The sequence below is a fragment of the Carcharodon carcharias genome, chromosome 4, assembly GCF_017639515.1.
Source record: "Carcharodon carcharias isolate sCarCar2 chromosome 4, sCarCar2.pri, whole genome shotgun sequence".
Classification (NCBI taxonomy): Eukaryota; Metazoa; Chordata; class Chondrichthyes; order Lamniformes; family Lamnidae; genus Carcharodon; species Carcharodon carcharias.
In genome coordinates, this window is record NC_054470.1 from 17518713 (window position 1) to 17533595 (window position 14883).

The 14883-nt window shown below is 41.7% G+C and overlaps 1 long non-coding RNA gene across 1 annotated transcript; it reads left to right on the plus strand.

The window, feature by feature from the left end:
- The first annotated feature begins 4023 nt into the window (after positions 1-4023).
- On the plus strand, positions 4024-14682 carry LOC121277048. Its single transcript, XR_005942793.1, has 3 exons — positions 4024-4056; positions 4614-4673; positions 14623-14682. It is a non-coding gene; the product is annotated as an uncharacterized LOC121277048 (long non-coding RNA).
- The last annotated feature ends 201 nt before the right edge of the window (positions 14683-14883 follow it).

Consider the following 14883-nt stretch of genomic DNA (forward strand, 5'->3'; position numbering starts at 1 on the left):
CATGGCAGCCAACACTGAGGCTGATCGTTGTACGAAGGGTAAAATCTGCTAAATGTGCCAAAGCCTTCCTAAGCACCATAGGGAAGCAAGCTGTCAAAGGGGAGCCAGAAGCCTGGCACCCAGATCCGGGCTGTCCCTCACTTCATCAAGGCCAACCTAGATCTAATGTTGCATATTGTGTGGGAGAGGAGAGTCCTCCTTCTAGATGGTGGCAGGAGGCAGCCTTGTCATGAAGCAGGGGCACCTCTCTGTTAAGCGTCATCCCCCTACAATTCCTCAAACATAAGATCATAACAATTAGTAGCAGGAGTAGGCTACTTCAAGCCTGCTCCGCCATTCAATAATATCATGACTGGCCTGATTTTAACCTCATATTCCTCCCTAACCCTGAAACTTTTCACCCTTTCCTTATCAAGAACCTGTGTACCTTTTGCCCCCAATAAGCCGGCCCCTTCCAAGGTCTCAAGGTCCACAACTGTCTGGAAGGATATGGTATGGAAAAGACAACAAACCACCATAATGACAGAGACTTTTTCAGGAAGGTATTGCAGGGCACCACCCAACTGGTGCTGGCTCCGGAATAGCCTCTTCAGAAGCCATTTGGAAGGGTCGCCAGTACCTGTGGAACCACAACAACCAGCGCCATCAGGAAATGAGCACAGGAAAGATACAGCTTTATCCTGAAAAAGCGTTAATAATAAATAAAGAATGTCACTATTTTTTTGTTGTTGTGGATTCTCCCAGAGCAGCCAAAACTCCTTTGAGTGCAGCTTTGCTTTGTGCAAGTTTCTGAATGATTTCCTCCAACAATGACCTAGACCCTAGAAATTACTCTGCCAGAGCCAGGACACACAGTGGATGTAAATTAGGTGCACTTTCTTACATCAAAGCAATTAGTCTGAGTGAAAGAAGGACTTCAGGACAGTTTGCAAGAGGCAGTTTGCTTAATTAAACCCAGCCACCAATTATCAAATATTTCTTAGACATTAATGGGCCCTCTGTATGTGTAATTAAATTTTTATTGTGTTGAATTTGCATGGATTAAACCACAATCTGTTCAGTTAGGGGGTTAGTTAATATTCAGTGCAAAGCTACAGCTGTCCTCAATCTCAGTAGGGAGGCCAGGGGAAAAAGAGAGGCACTAGAATAAGGTGAAGTAATAGGATCACTATTCATTTTGTTCACCCAGTTGACATTCTTCACAGTCCTTAAAATTATAGTGAAGTGTGGAGAAAGCACAATACAGAATAGCAGGTAGCAAAAGCCAGTCCCTCCCCTGAACCAACCCACAAAAAAGAGAAGACGAGTAATTGTGAAATCTTCAACAAAGGTCAAGGGTGTGAGAAAAATGCTGTGAACCCATGTGCATTGGTGCCAATCACACTTTGCTTTCTAATCACATGATCAACACATCCTCACTTAGAAACACCAGGACTCTCAATAAACATTGTTTTCTATAATAGAGTAATGCGATCGTAAGTGCAGTTGTGCCTAAGTCATCCTTATAGTCACTTATGAAAATATTTAATATTTTGGACCTACTTAGACTAAAACTAATTCTATTTTAGTTCCATTTCATTTTCCTTCCTCCTATCCTAAATGTCATTACCTAGAGCGGGAGAGTTCCAGAAGCTACAAATACATTGCCCAAACCCTCACTAAATGCCAGGGATGAGTGAATGGTTGCAGACTAATCTTGGAGCATAATCCTCTCTTCACTTAAAAATTAACCTGCTTTTGTCTCATTTTTCAATCCCAGTGCAGCTACAGAGTAATTTCTCTAACAGCTATTCTCTCACCCAAAATATGCCTTCTGCTCACCCATACACACTCATATCTACTCATCCTCCCTTCCCTTTGGTAACACCACTTTATTGTAGGAAAAAATTGACCAGCTGATCGATAGTTAGAGTGCAATGAAGGCATTACTGTGACAGACAAGTCGTCTTATTTGAAATCACAATGATCACAATAGTCAGAATGCTCTTTACCTATTACCAGTCACCACCCACTATAAAGGAGTACAGATTACCGATGCACTTAACCATCTCAGTGTTACAAGAGCTCTCATGAATCCTGCTAAAGTGTACCCAGAGAAAAAAAAACAGCTCTAACGTCCCTGCTGACATTTTGACTAACGAGTCAGATAAGATAAGAATGCAAGCAAAAGAGTATGCAGCAGATTTCAGCTCATTAAAATGCTATGTCCACTTAGAGTGCTTTAAATATTGGCTCACATTTCATTTCTTTTATCAATACGTTACAAACTGCAAATGAAGAAAAATAGTTGTGTCAAAGTACAAGTACCCATTATCTCTTCAGCAAATACATTTTGATGAGTCTTCATTTAAAATATATATATGTATATATATATATATATATATATGCCATGCTAATTGTTTTTAAACCACCTAAGGAAGCTTGGAACAGACAAGCTGTCGACAAAAACCACTGAAGAAATATGGCAGTTCCCAGAGAGGGATTGGCTCCATGGTGATGCAGACTGTTTGAGTTAGCCTATGCTTGATTGATTATACTTGCAGCTATGACCTATTTCATTTAGTCACTTAGAATCTTTTTCCCAGTTTTTCAGTTTGACTGAAGTTAGCGTTGACTGCTGAGCATGCCTATTAAGGGCAACAAACAAATAAATCACAGCATATTGCAAAATGTAAGCACAATAATTCTTCCTGTGTGTGTAATTTTATTGCCCCTTTCACAATGGTGAATGTCATACATTTTTTCTCATCTCCATGCAGAACTGCAATTATCCAATAATATCCATGAAAGGGAAATTTGCAGTTAAACTGTGAAGCGATATACATTTGAAGTATTAGAAGGAAAGGGTAGTTTGGGATGGAGGAGGGTAGTTATGGCAAGCAGACACAGGGAAAAGGTGGAGAGCCAACACCAGTCCCCTGGGGTTTTCAGTAATCAGCAGACAAATGGTCTACATTCACAGCATGCATTCATTCTGCAACAAGAGCCTGCCAACAAGAGCCTGTCTGTGTGTATATGTGTTATGTGCAAAAGCTTGCATTTCACCATTCAGCTGCCTGGGAATAAAGAGCTGATGACAAACAGTGCTCTGAGCCTCTGACATTTCTGTTTGATCTGGTTAGATCCAAGCATTACTCAGATGCTGCACAACGAACAAATTGTGGATTTCTGACAATGATGTCATGAGCTCAACTTGTGAAGATCATACATGTCATTTTAAGAAGCCTAGTAATTCATGAAATGGCCAACTAGCTTTACTGTAAAGCACCTCAAATATCCTGGGATTCTTCCTTTCTCAAAAAAAAAATCCTGTTTAGCTGCTATTAGGATGTAGATTTCCATACTTAAAAGGTTGATTGTACACATTTTTAAAAGAACAAGATTAAAAGTAGGATGATGTTTCTTTAAAAAAAATTGTAATGAATGCATTATTCACATTTTCCAGAAACAATTGTGCTGTTTCATTTCTTTGCTAAAACAAGTCAGGACCATATTTAATGCTGATTTGCTTCTTTTATGAATGGAACAATATGGCTGCAGATCAACCAAAACATAATTTCCAATTGAGTTTACAGGAAGTATGAACATATTTCTTTTGTAAACGCCATCACACTGCCGTGTGACTAACCACACATTTTGCAACAGAAATTAAAATATCACAGATGGCTTCTGTATATTTGTTTTCCAGAACTGAAAGCTACAATTCAGTTTTCTATTAAGAATTATCTTGATGTTGCTGTTCTTAGTAAGGAAGGTTTACAGGATTTGAAATCGCTTACTAATGAATAATTAAGCATGCTGTTAACATGAGAAAATAACATTTTGACTCTTATTTGTGAGTATATTCAGCAGCCAGTACAGTCTGAGTCATGCAGATCAACAAGGTCCCAACATTTGATTACTGGTCCCTTCTGAATTAACTGATCCCAGCTGGGCAGCATTACCGACACTGCAATTGGTTTCAATATATACCAGGGTTTAGGAGGTGAAAAATCAGTCGGGTTCTTGCTTCCTTTGGTGACCTCAAACTTGAAAGTGTTTACGAGTAGACATAGGGTGAGGGCATGAGTGATTGTTCACACACCTCTGGATAGATGATGACACTTTGTTTTGTGGGAGAGCTGAACTAATGCTTTACGGTGCAATTTTCAAAAGATCTCTTTTTAGCAAAAATGATATTCAGTAATGATTAACATTTAGTATGCTTGCTTACTTCAAGTAACATTTAATTTTCCCCAGGGATGGTGTTGGAATCTGGCATCTGCAAGTTCTGATGAAGTGATTTAAAGTAGAAATGAAACTGGGGACAAGAGTACAAGGTCATTATGGAGAGACCAATATTTCGTTCCACAGACAGCCAAGGCAGAAGTACAGCTTGCAGAATTAGTTTCACAACCCTAGGCATCGATCAGTGGCGCATCACGGCTTTTTTCTGGAGGTACTCGCAGTTTTGAACTGTGAGTCATCATGGCAACTTTTTCAGGCAGCAGCAACCACACATGTTTTGCACAGCCAGGTCCTTATTGGAAAAGCCAGGCTTTTACACAGCCTGAACAGCGATTTAATTCCTCTATATATTTTATTTGTATTTTTTGTTTTGCTCCCAATATTAGAAAAGGATGCGGATGTCGCCAAGATATTGGGCTGGATTTGAACTTCCTAGAAGAAGTGAGGTAGGACTCGGTGGGGAACCTTATGCTGTAAGTCAGGGTTTCCTCACATGCTGCTGAGTTTTAACTCCAGAAACTGCATGCAATGCCACTGCCGACTCGTACCAGCTATTGGAGTTAATGCTACAAAGAAATGATAAAAAAACATTTATATATATCTGTACCGCATGAGAGGAAGGTAGCACTCTTCATGATTGTAGTACATCATAATGTGCTTCACAGCTAATGAAACACTTTCAGAGTACTTTGTAATATGGAGAAACACAGCAGGCAACTTTTGCAGAGCAATGTTTGGCAATCAGCAATGAGATATGTGGCAAGATAATCTGCTTTAGAGATGTTGGGTGAAGGCTAAATGTTGGTTAGGAAAGTAGAACTCCCTTGATCTTTGAATAATGCCATAGGGTTTTTTTGCGGACAATGAGATGGCAGTTAGGACTTTGGTTTAATGACTCATCCAAAAGGCAGGACTTCCAACAAGTAAAAGATATAAAGGACCATTCAACCTCATAAAATTGGTGCAGTGGTCACTATTGACTACAGCATAGAGCAAAAGCACCTGAAGGAAAGTACAGTCTGGGAGAACAGAGCAGGGGCCAGACCAAAGAACAAACCACTACAAGGACTACATTTACAAAAGCATAGTTGTTTTCTGGCCATGGCAAAGAGCCATTGCAAGATGATGCTCAGGCTCCTTCACACCACTACTAAGTTCTGCTGGTGAAGGTGGCAGCATCGTTTTCTTTTTACTTTTTTTAGCCTTCAATAAAAAATAAAGACAGATTTAGTGAGCAGGGGCCTTTAAATTTATTGCCGTGACTGACTTCCTGTTCGTGGCCCAACACCTCTGTCCCGATCTAGACTCCTGATTGGGCATGGAACCCTGCTTTACACCTCTGATTGGCTGCCTTCCCACCCGACGGCTACTAATTGGCCACCCGTGCTTGATTTCTGATCTGAGAGACAGGTGCAGGAGTGAACAGACCATTCACTTTCCATCCCATCTCCCTAACCCCGTCGAAAAATGTAAAATCCAGTCCAACTATTCACCATTCGTGGCTTTAGGATGTAAGTCAGTCATCATCAAAGATAACCATTTTGGACAATTGGATCCCCTACCCCGAAGTCAGACACATTTAAAACAAACATTGGATTTAAATAAGTGTACCCTTTGTATGCACATTTTTTCTGGTGTATTTACTGCTCTTTTTAATATCTTTATTTGTTTCAGTTCTCCTGAAGCCTCTAACCTTAACTCTCTTCATCTGTGAGGTATTCTCAGCAGCATGAGATCCATCACTTACTGCATCTCTATGTTTTCACTTCCTCTGCATCATATCTGCATCAATGCCAGGATAGCTCTTTGCTTTAATCACAAGAGGTTTGGCGCTTTGAGTATGGCATCACTTTTGTAGCACCACACTGACAAGAATAGTCGCTGACAGGTAAGGCAGCCTTTGCTTCTGCACGTGCACTATTGAAGGAACAGCATTTGCTCACAAGACCCCAATCTGAGTATAAACACTCATGAACTCCATAAATCTCCCCTCATGGTTGCTTTTATATGTTCTCTAAGTTGCAATTGGCCATGAATATTTGGGTTAAAACCTATTCACATTTGTTTGGAGGCCAGTGACTGCCCAAAAATTATGCATACGATCTAACATTTTGGCACCAAATGTCTTTGGTCCTTCCATCACATTCCCAAATCTCCAACAGGATTGTGGCAGAAGGGCCACGAATTAGGCCAGGACCCTTCCACAGTGATGCTAATGTTCTGAATACACAATCAGCAGGGACCCTTCCCATTGCCAGCATATGTAAAGCCACGTAACACACAAGCTTTATCTATAGTGTTACCAAAAATATCATTCTGAATGTTAATAAATGCTTGAATCCAAGCTATTGATGAGGGAAATTATGAAATGGATAAAACGTGGTACTTGGTGTAAGGTTTCCGTTCATAGACTTCCACCGGGGAATTTTCACAGTAGGTGCACAATGAATGTAGCCGATAGTCACATTAATTTTGAAAGTTCAACAGATTTTCCTTAAATGAATCCTTAGAAAACATGGAGATTAAGGTTTGTGGAAGATTGTTCCGGTCCTTAATTTTTCTTAAGAAAATAGAGTTAGCAAAGGAAGCACATTGGGGTATATACACTTGGAGCGTGTACACTTGGAGCTATTGGCTATGAACCCTTTGAGCTCAGTCACTTTTAAACTTAATGCACTGCTTAGAAATATTTAATTGCTCATTTAAAATGTTATAAATGCATGTCAACCCATGGGCTTTTCTTCAGTTCTGGAGACTATGCCAGCCTAGCAATGTGACCAACTGAGAGACACTAGAATCTCATGAGTAATTGTTTGTTATGAAACAAGCTGCCTAGCATTGAACATTCTCAAGGAGGGTAATGGTTTTAGTAGTATATGGCTCCCAAGCACAATACTGTATTCTGAGTGTGGTCCAATGAACGTCTGGTACAGGATTTCCTTTACTGCAGTTGAAGGGTTCTGGAAGTTCTGTTTCATAAACCCAAAGCATTTTGGATTCGTTCGCGGCTGCATATTGACTTTGCACATTCCACTTTAAATTATTTTGCATGTGGATTCCTAATTAATGGCATTCTTTAGTAACTTCAAGGAGGAATCATGCATTGTGTGATTGGGTACTGCTGGGCATTGCGTATTGCTGATTCACATGATGTTACATTTCTCTACGTTGAATTTCATTCTCCATCTATTGGCCCATCTGATGAGATTCTTTAGATCTTCCTGAAAGATGTTGGTGTGTATTGGTCATGCGCTTCCAGTTACTCTACACCACCTGATTCACCTTGCTCTGTAAAAATGAGGTAGAAGGCACCTTATGCAGCAGGTGATACACTGGTGGCCATCCCATATTTTGTCAGACCTCAGTGTGGACAACATTGCAAAAGGCATGAGCCAGCCCGCAACAGACAGACATCGGCCCTTCACATCCAACAAGCACATCACACAATACAGCAGCATGCAGAACACCAAATGAGTTGCAAATCAACCCCTTACATTATTAAACAGTTGTGCAGCAGAGGTAGAACACATCATGGAGGGGGGTTTGTACAGTACCTATCCACTCCCATTCACTTGCACTCCTTCAACAATATTCCACACAATTGATAGGGCAACTCTTATTTCATAACTTCTTGTTAACTACATTCCATGGAAGAATGTGTCACTCTTCATATGCCATGGCCATCTGTTATGTGCAACATTTCCTTATCAATTTCCTATAAAACAACAGTGGCTACGCTTCAAAAAAAAAACTTAACTGGCTGTAAAGTGCTTTAAAATGTCGGCTATTTGTGAAAACTGCTTTATAAATGTAAGTCTTTCTTTAAAAATAAAAACAATACAGGTTAAGATAGTGAAATTTGAAACATGCATTTATTTCTGAGTCAGTGAAAACTAGTCAATTCCCATCCATATATGTCCATCATATTCATAGCTTTTCTTTGGTGACACTATATAATAACACTACAGCCTTCCCTCCCCTTGCCATATAATCTTACAAGAATCCTAATCTTTATCTGGTGTCTAACATTTTGCTGCAGGTTATATCTGCTATCATAATAATGAACTGTCCAGCTATGCCTTTTTTTTTCTGTAAAATGGCTATCAATTATGTTCTTCATGTCCTGGTTTGTAAATTGGGCTTTTAAAATTTGGCAGGCAGCCATCAATACAAAGTTTGACACTCTTCTGCATAATCCACAGCTGCCTGAATGAAAATTACAGCATTTATACAAATTAACAGCCAATTTAGGTGATTATGAAGTGTGAAACTAACATTATTACAAGCGAGTTCTGATTGGCTGGCTTTCTGCCTTGCCCGCTAACAAATTCTGTCAGGGAAATCATTGTCTGCCTCCATTTTTATAGGCAGACCTTTAAATCAAGAAAGGAAACAACAAATGAAAGCCTTTCTGCCTAAAAGAATAAAAGTGCAGTGGCTTCAACAGACTTCAATTAAATGCTGGGTGCGCATCACTTTTTTCGGTTGACTTTGTGTAGCCGAAAGAAAACCAGCCAATTGGAACATACCTCTAATAAAGCTCCTTTCACACCTCTCAGGCAGCTAAACAGGCATTTGACTGATATAAATAAAAATTTCTCCAGTCCAGCAACATTCTTGAGTACTGGTTCCACAAAGAATGTGGAAAATGCTGATTTGTTCACTAAGGTTCAGTGCTCGTGGAAACAAAGTCGCAGGATGAAAAGATATCATGTTCTTCCAGTTAAAAGAATGCTGCTCTTTGCAAAAATGATACAGTGCATTTGTCAATCATAGAAAACTCCAATGCAGGTCCAGTGATGCACCTGTATTACAGCAGTAAATGTCTTAGGGTAGAAATTGGTACATCCTGTGCCCATTAGTGGGGTGTAAAACATGTGCAAAGCTAGTGAGTTTAGCATTGGGACATCCCGCACCCATCTGAAGTGTCACTTTTGGGTAGACAAGCAAGGCAAAGGAGTACACAACAAATGGCAGGAAACTGAGAAACATAGAGGAACAGAGGGACCTTGGATTGCACGTCCACAGATCCTAGAAGTTGGCAGTTAGGAGGCTGGATTTTACAGCGCCCCTACCGGACTTGTTTTCAGCAGGTGCCATGTATAATATAATGGGTGGGTAGCCCACCACCTTCCTGCCCACCCCCGACGCAGTCCGCATACTACAGGGAGTGGGTAAAGTGCCCATTCAGCCGCCCTCCCTTAGGTGTATTGGGGCCCTTAACAGCCAAATTAATGCCACTTACAGGTGTCAATACACCTCTGCTGCCATAAGTGGAAGGCGGGTGAGAGTGGAAAGGCCATTTTTTTCACCAAAGTTGGTGAAAGGGCAGGCAGGAAGGTTCTGAATCCTTTTGGGGGGGGGGTACTGTATCCTTTGCCTGGCCTCCAATAACTGCCACCTCTGCCCCACTTCACACCCTCTCTAGGGTGCCTGATCCCTCCCATCCAAAAGGCCCAGGACTTACTTATGTCGAGGCCCTGTTGATCACCTTTGTGAGACTGCTTGTAGTCCCAGCCGTGCCCACTATTAACTACCCTCTGAGAGAAGAAATTCCTCTCTATCTCTGTTTTAAATGGGCAACCCCTTATTCTGAGATTGTGCCCTCTGGTCCTAGACTCTCCCACAAGGAGAAACAACCTCTCAGCATCTACCATGTCAAGCCCGCTAAAAATCTTGTATGTTTCAATAAAGCTGCCTCTCATTCTAAACTTCAATGAGTACAGGGCCCAACTCAACCTCTCATAAGAAAATACCCCCATACTCATAATCAACTTAGTGAACCTTCTCTGGACTGCCTCCAATGACAGTATATCTTTCCTTAGATAAGGGGATCAAAACTTTTCAATGTATTCTAGGTGTCGGCTAACTGGTGTCATGTGTAGTTTTAGCAAAACTTCCCTATTTTTATATTCCATTCCACTTGGAATAAAAGCCAACACTCCATTTGCCGTCCCTATTATCTGTTGAACTTGTATGTTAGCTTTTTGGGATTCATGAACAAGGACTCCCAAATCCCCCTGTGCTGCAGCCTTCTGCAGTCTTTCTCCATTTAAATAATATTCAGCTTCTTTATTCTCCCTGCCAAAGTGCATGACCTCGTATCTTCCCACTTTATGTTCTATCTGCCACTTTTTTGCCCACTCACTTAACCTGAGTGTATCCCTCTGTAGACTCCTGTGTCATCCTCACCACTTGCCTTCCCACCTATTTTTGTATCATCTGCAAATTTGGCGATAGTGCATTCATTTTCCTCGTCCAAGTCATTAATATATATTGTAAATAATTGAGGCCCCAGCACTGATCCCTAGTTACAGCTTGCCATCCTGAAAATGCCCCCCTTATCCCAACTCTCTGTCTTCTATTAGTTAGCCAATCCTCTATCCGTGCTAATATACTACCCCCAACACCATGGACTCTTATCTTATTAAGTAGCCTAACGTGCAGTAGCTTATCAAATGCCTTTTGGACCAAATACAATACATCTACTGAGTCCCCTTTATCTATCCTGCTAGATACCTCCTCAAAGAATTCTAAGAAATTTGTCAGGCATGATTTCCCCTTCATGAAGCCATGTTGACTCTGCTTGATTAGATTACGTAATTCTAACTGCTCTGCTATTACATCCTTTATAATAGACTCCAACATTTTCCCAATGATGGATGTTAAGCTAACTGGCCTATGGTTCCCTGTATCTTGTCGCCCTCCCTTTTTGAATAAGGATGTTCCATTGGCAGTTTTCCAATCTTCTGGGACTTTTCCAGAATTTGAGGATTCTTGGAAGATTACTACCAGTGCATCCACTATCTCTGTAGCTACTTCCTTTAATATCCTAGGATGCAACCCATCAGATCCAGAAGACTTTTCGGCCTTTAGCCCCATTAGCTTCCCTAGTACTTTTTCTCTAGCGATAGTTAATGTAAGTATTTCTTCCCCCTCTTTTGCCCCTTGATTATTCAGTATTGGAATTGGGTCACAAGCCAGGGACTCTCATGAGTCAGCGGGGAGGTTTGAATCTTCAGGGATGCTTTAAGGACATCGCCAAAGTATTTCCCTGTCCTCCTGGGAGTTTCCTGCTGCAACTGCATTCCAAGTGGCAGAGTTGCTTCAGGAGTCTGGTGTCAGGTATACAAATGACATGTCCAGTCCAGCGCAGCTGGTTTTGAGTTATTAGAGCCTAATGCTGGGCAAGGTGGCTTAGGAGAGGACACTGCTATTGGATCACCTTTCTTGCCACTGGACTTGGAGGATTTTGCGAAGATACCACTGGTGGTACTTCTCCAGTGCTCTGAGGTGCCTGCTGTAGGTTATCCAAGTCTCCTCCATAGGCAAGATGAGCAGGATGCTCCGTTGATTCCAAAGTTACTGCAATTACTCGCCCCCAACCCCCAAACCACCCCCCCCCCGCCACCCCACCCCACCCCCAGCCCCCACCCCCTGCCCCCAGCTCAAGCGGGTTCTAAGGTAACATGCAAGAGGAAAACAAATCTCTGGAGAAAATGTTCTAATGTAAATATCCCTGTTTGTACAGAAATGGGAAATATATCCCTTCTGTACAGAGCAGACTTGAGAATTCAGCATTGGACAATCATTGCAGCTTAATGTAAGCTAGCAATAATGCAGGATTTCAATGAACTGCCCTGAGGTTCACCTTGTCCTAAAGTGGAAACTTGAAAAACATGTAAATGCTTCCAATTCCTGCCTGGATTAAAATCCCATGAAGATTGATATTTTCCTCTTTTCAAAATAAATTCCATCAGCTCCCACCCAAAAGAAAAACAGTGAGAAACTGGTTCTACCTAGCGGTGCTGCAGGTTTATATCGATTCTCTGGAGACAGACACACATTGAAATCATTGAGGACGCCCGTGGTGCTGTCTGGCTCCAGGAAATCGATGTAAATCCACAGCGCTGCTAGGGTAGAACGGGTTTCTTCCCCAAAATCCCACTAACATCTTGCTCTCTTTCCCCTAACCCCAAAAAACATCCCACTTGGATTAGCTTCTGTCCCATCGCCATCCTGGAATCACCCACATTAACACAGAGCCCCAGCCCCAAAAAGAGGAGGGCGGAACTGCCCCAGAATCAGCACCAATTTCCTAGCACCATTTGTGGCTTTAGCACCCGGTTTCACTCTGTGGGGATTGCAGGGGGCAGAGACTGAGGGACCCCTACACACCCAGTTAAAAACAAACACAAACTGGTGTCAAAATGCTGGCAAACATTGCTCGTCCTTGAATCCAATTAAACTTTTTGGGTATTTTCTCACACCATTAAAACGAGGACACCCATTCGAGGAATCAATCAAACACCTCCCAACCCAGCAGGAGCAGGAAAGTGAGGAGGTAGGCCCAGGTCTGGATGGACAGAGGGCCCCGGTCCAGATTGCCCCCTCTGGCTACATCTTGGTGTTGGGATAGGCACCTTATTCTCTTCCCAATGCCATTGATCAGAATAAGCCATTTCATAATTCCGATAAATCAAAATCATGTTATATAGTAAAAAAAGATCCTGGATTGCTTTCAATAGTCAATGGGAGATAGATACTGATTCCCGAAGACTTCGGGCCAATCCAGGGTGGATTGTCGCCAGACTTTTAAATATTTATTTTTAAAACCAACACTCCCCCAAGAGTCAGGAGGAGCAGGGTGCTCCTTCGATTCCACGGTCACTGCAAAAACTCACCCCCCTACCCGTAACCGCCACCTTGGCCCTCACCGCTGCTGCCCATCCTATCCCTCCTCCTGAAATGTAACTTTGGTCCGCCGACAGAGACACAAAAAGCCCAACATTCTTCGTCTTCAATGCTTGGGCAGCCTACGGATATGAGGCAGGTGCCAGCAGCTCACACATAAAATGCTAATGAGGCCCAAGGCTCAATTTGTGACAGGCCTCGGGCCTCCCGCTGGAACATTGATGCAAACATTTTTGGCTGGACACCCGTCTGGAGTCACCAGTGGTGGGATTTCTGTTCACTGACTAAACTCAGAGGAAGCCTGACCCATTTTAATGGGCCGGAGGTTATTAAACATACAGTTTGGGTTGTCAACCCTGGCTAGACCCTGGGAGATGTCAATGGAAGTGACATCATGGAAAGCCAGCAGCAGGTGAGAGGGGGTTCTAAGGTAGCACGGGAGAGGAAAGCAAATCCCTGGAAAAGTTTTCAATTGTGAGCATCCCTGTTTGTACAGAGGTGGTAAATATGTGCCTTTTATACAGAGCAGATTTGAGAATTCAACATTGTCCAATCATTGCAGCTTAGTGTAAGCTAGCAATAATGCAGGATTTCAATGAACTGCCCTGAGGTTCACCTTGTCCTAAAGTAGGAACTTGAAAAACATGTAAATGCTTCCAATTCCTGCCTGGATTAAAATTTCACAAAGATTGACATTTTCCTCCCCCCAAAATACTGCCATTCGCCTAAGTTCAGTGGTGCTGAATTTCTTTTTGAAGAAGTTAGGCATTGAAAAGTTATTTAAAGGTGCTCCGTGAACACAATTGTCCTTTTTTAAAGACCTAATCTGTGGAAAACTCACCACTTGTATATCAGTGGGGTTTGAATTATAAATATTGACCGCATTGAGCCAGAAAATACTTCTGAATTGTGCTGGAAATGGTAGCATATCAATTCAGGGCCACATAAGGTCTAAATCAATGTTTCCTAAAGGGAAAAATTACACTCTGTGATAATGTAGCCATATTATCTGCTGTTGTCACTTCCTGTTTCCTGCCATCTCCTTGGGTTGAATGCCAATATAAATTTTCCATTCTATTGTTGCATTTGTTGTCTTTACAAAAGAACAACCTCCCTTGCACGCTATGTCAAACTTCCTATATCAAATGTAATGATATGCACTAATATATACAACATAGAAGCGTTTAGTAAATTTGTGGGACACTGAATAAACTAACAAGAAATGATACTGTAATTGTTGTCACATAATATACATGTTTATTTTCTTGTAGACATTTGGATCAGGAAAACTCCTCCTCCATAAGGTATTATGCCCTAAGGGACATTTGGCAACCATGGACTTCCATTGGATTGGTCCATCATTATGCTTGACAAAGTACTGCAGTGGTTTGCCATTGCCTTCTGCAGTAGGGCTGGCCAGGAAATTCTCCCACTCTTACTGCCTGCTATCAGGCACATTGGAAGGGCTTGCAGGCTGGTAACTGACCTGTTTTGTCATGTTATGATGTACTTTTTGTAGCATTCAAGTCTTGAACCCTGAGGCCTAGAGGTAGGGATGCTACCACTGCACCACAAGACCTCCCCCATCAAAAAGCTACATTGGCAGAATTATAGAAAGCAAATCAATTATTCTTCTTGTGTATTTCACAGCTATGGTGGTACGTGGAATATATTTTTACTGCTGACATGTTTCCCTTTTAGGCACAGGGATTGAGAATATTTCTTCATATTCCCTCAGTAATTGGGACCAGCACAGACTCACATCTTAGCAGGTACCATTTTTTCTTAATTTTCTCATGGGTTCCATTGCAACATTCTTTGTGTGTGAACTTTGACAACTAATATTGGCAGGTAATTCAGTCCAACGGCATCACACTGGGATAGTTCCCATCCTCAGCTGTCATCAACACAAGAATCAGGAAATGAACCCTGGATGATATTTTTCCTTTCCAACTGGAAACA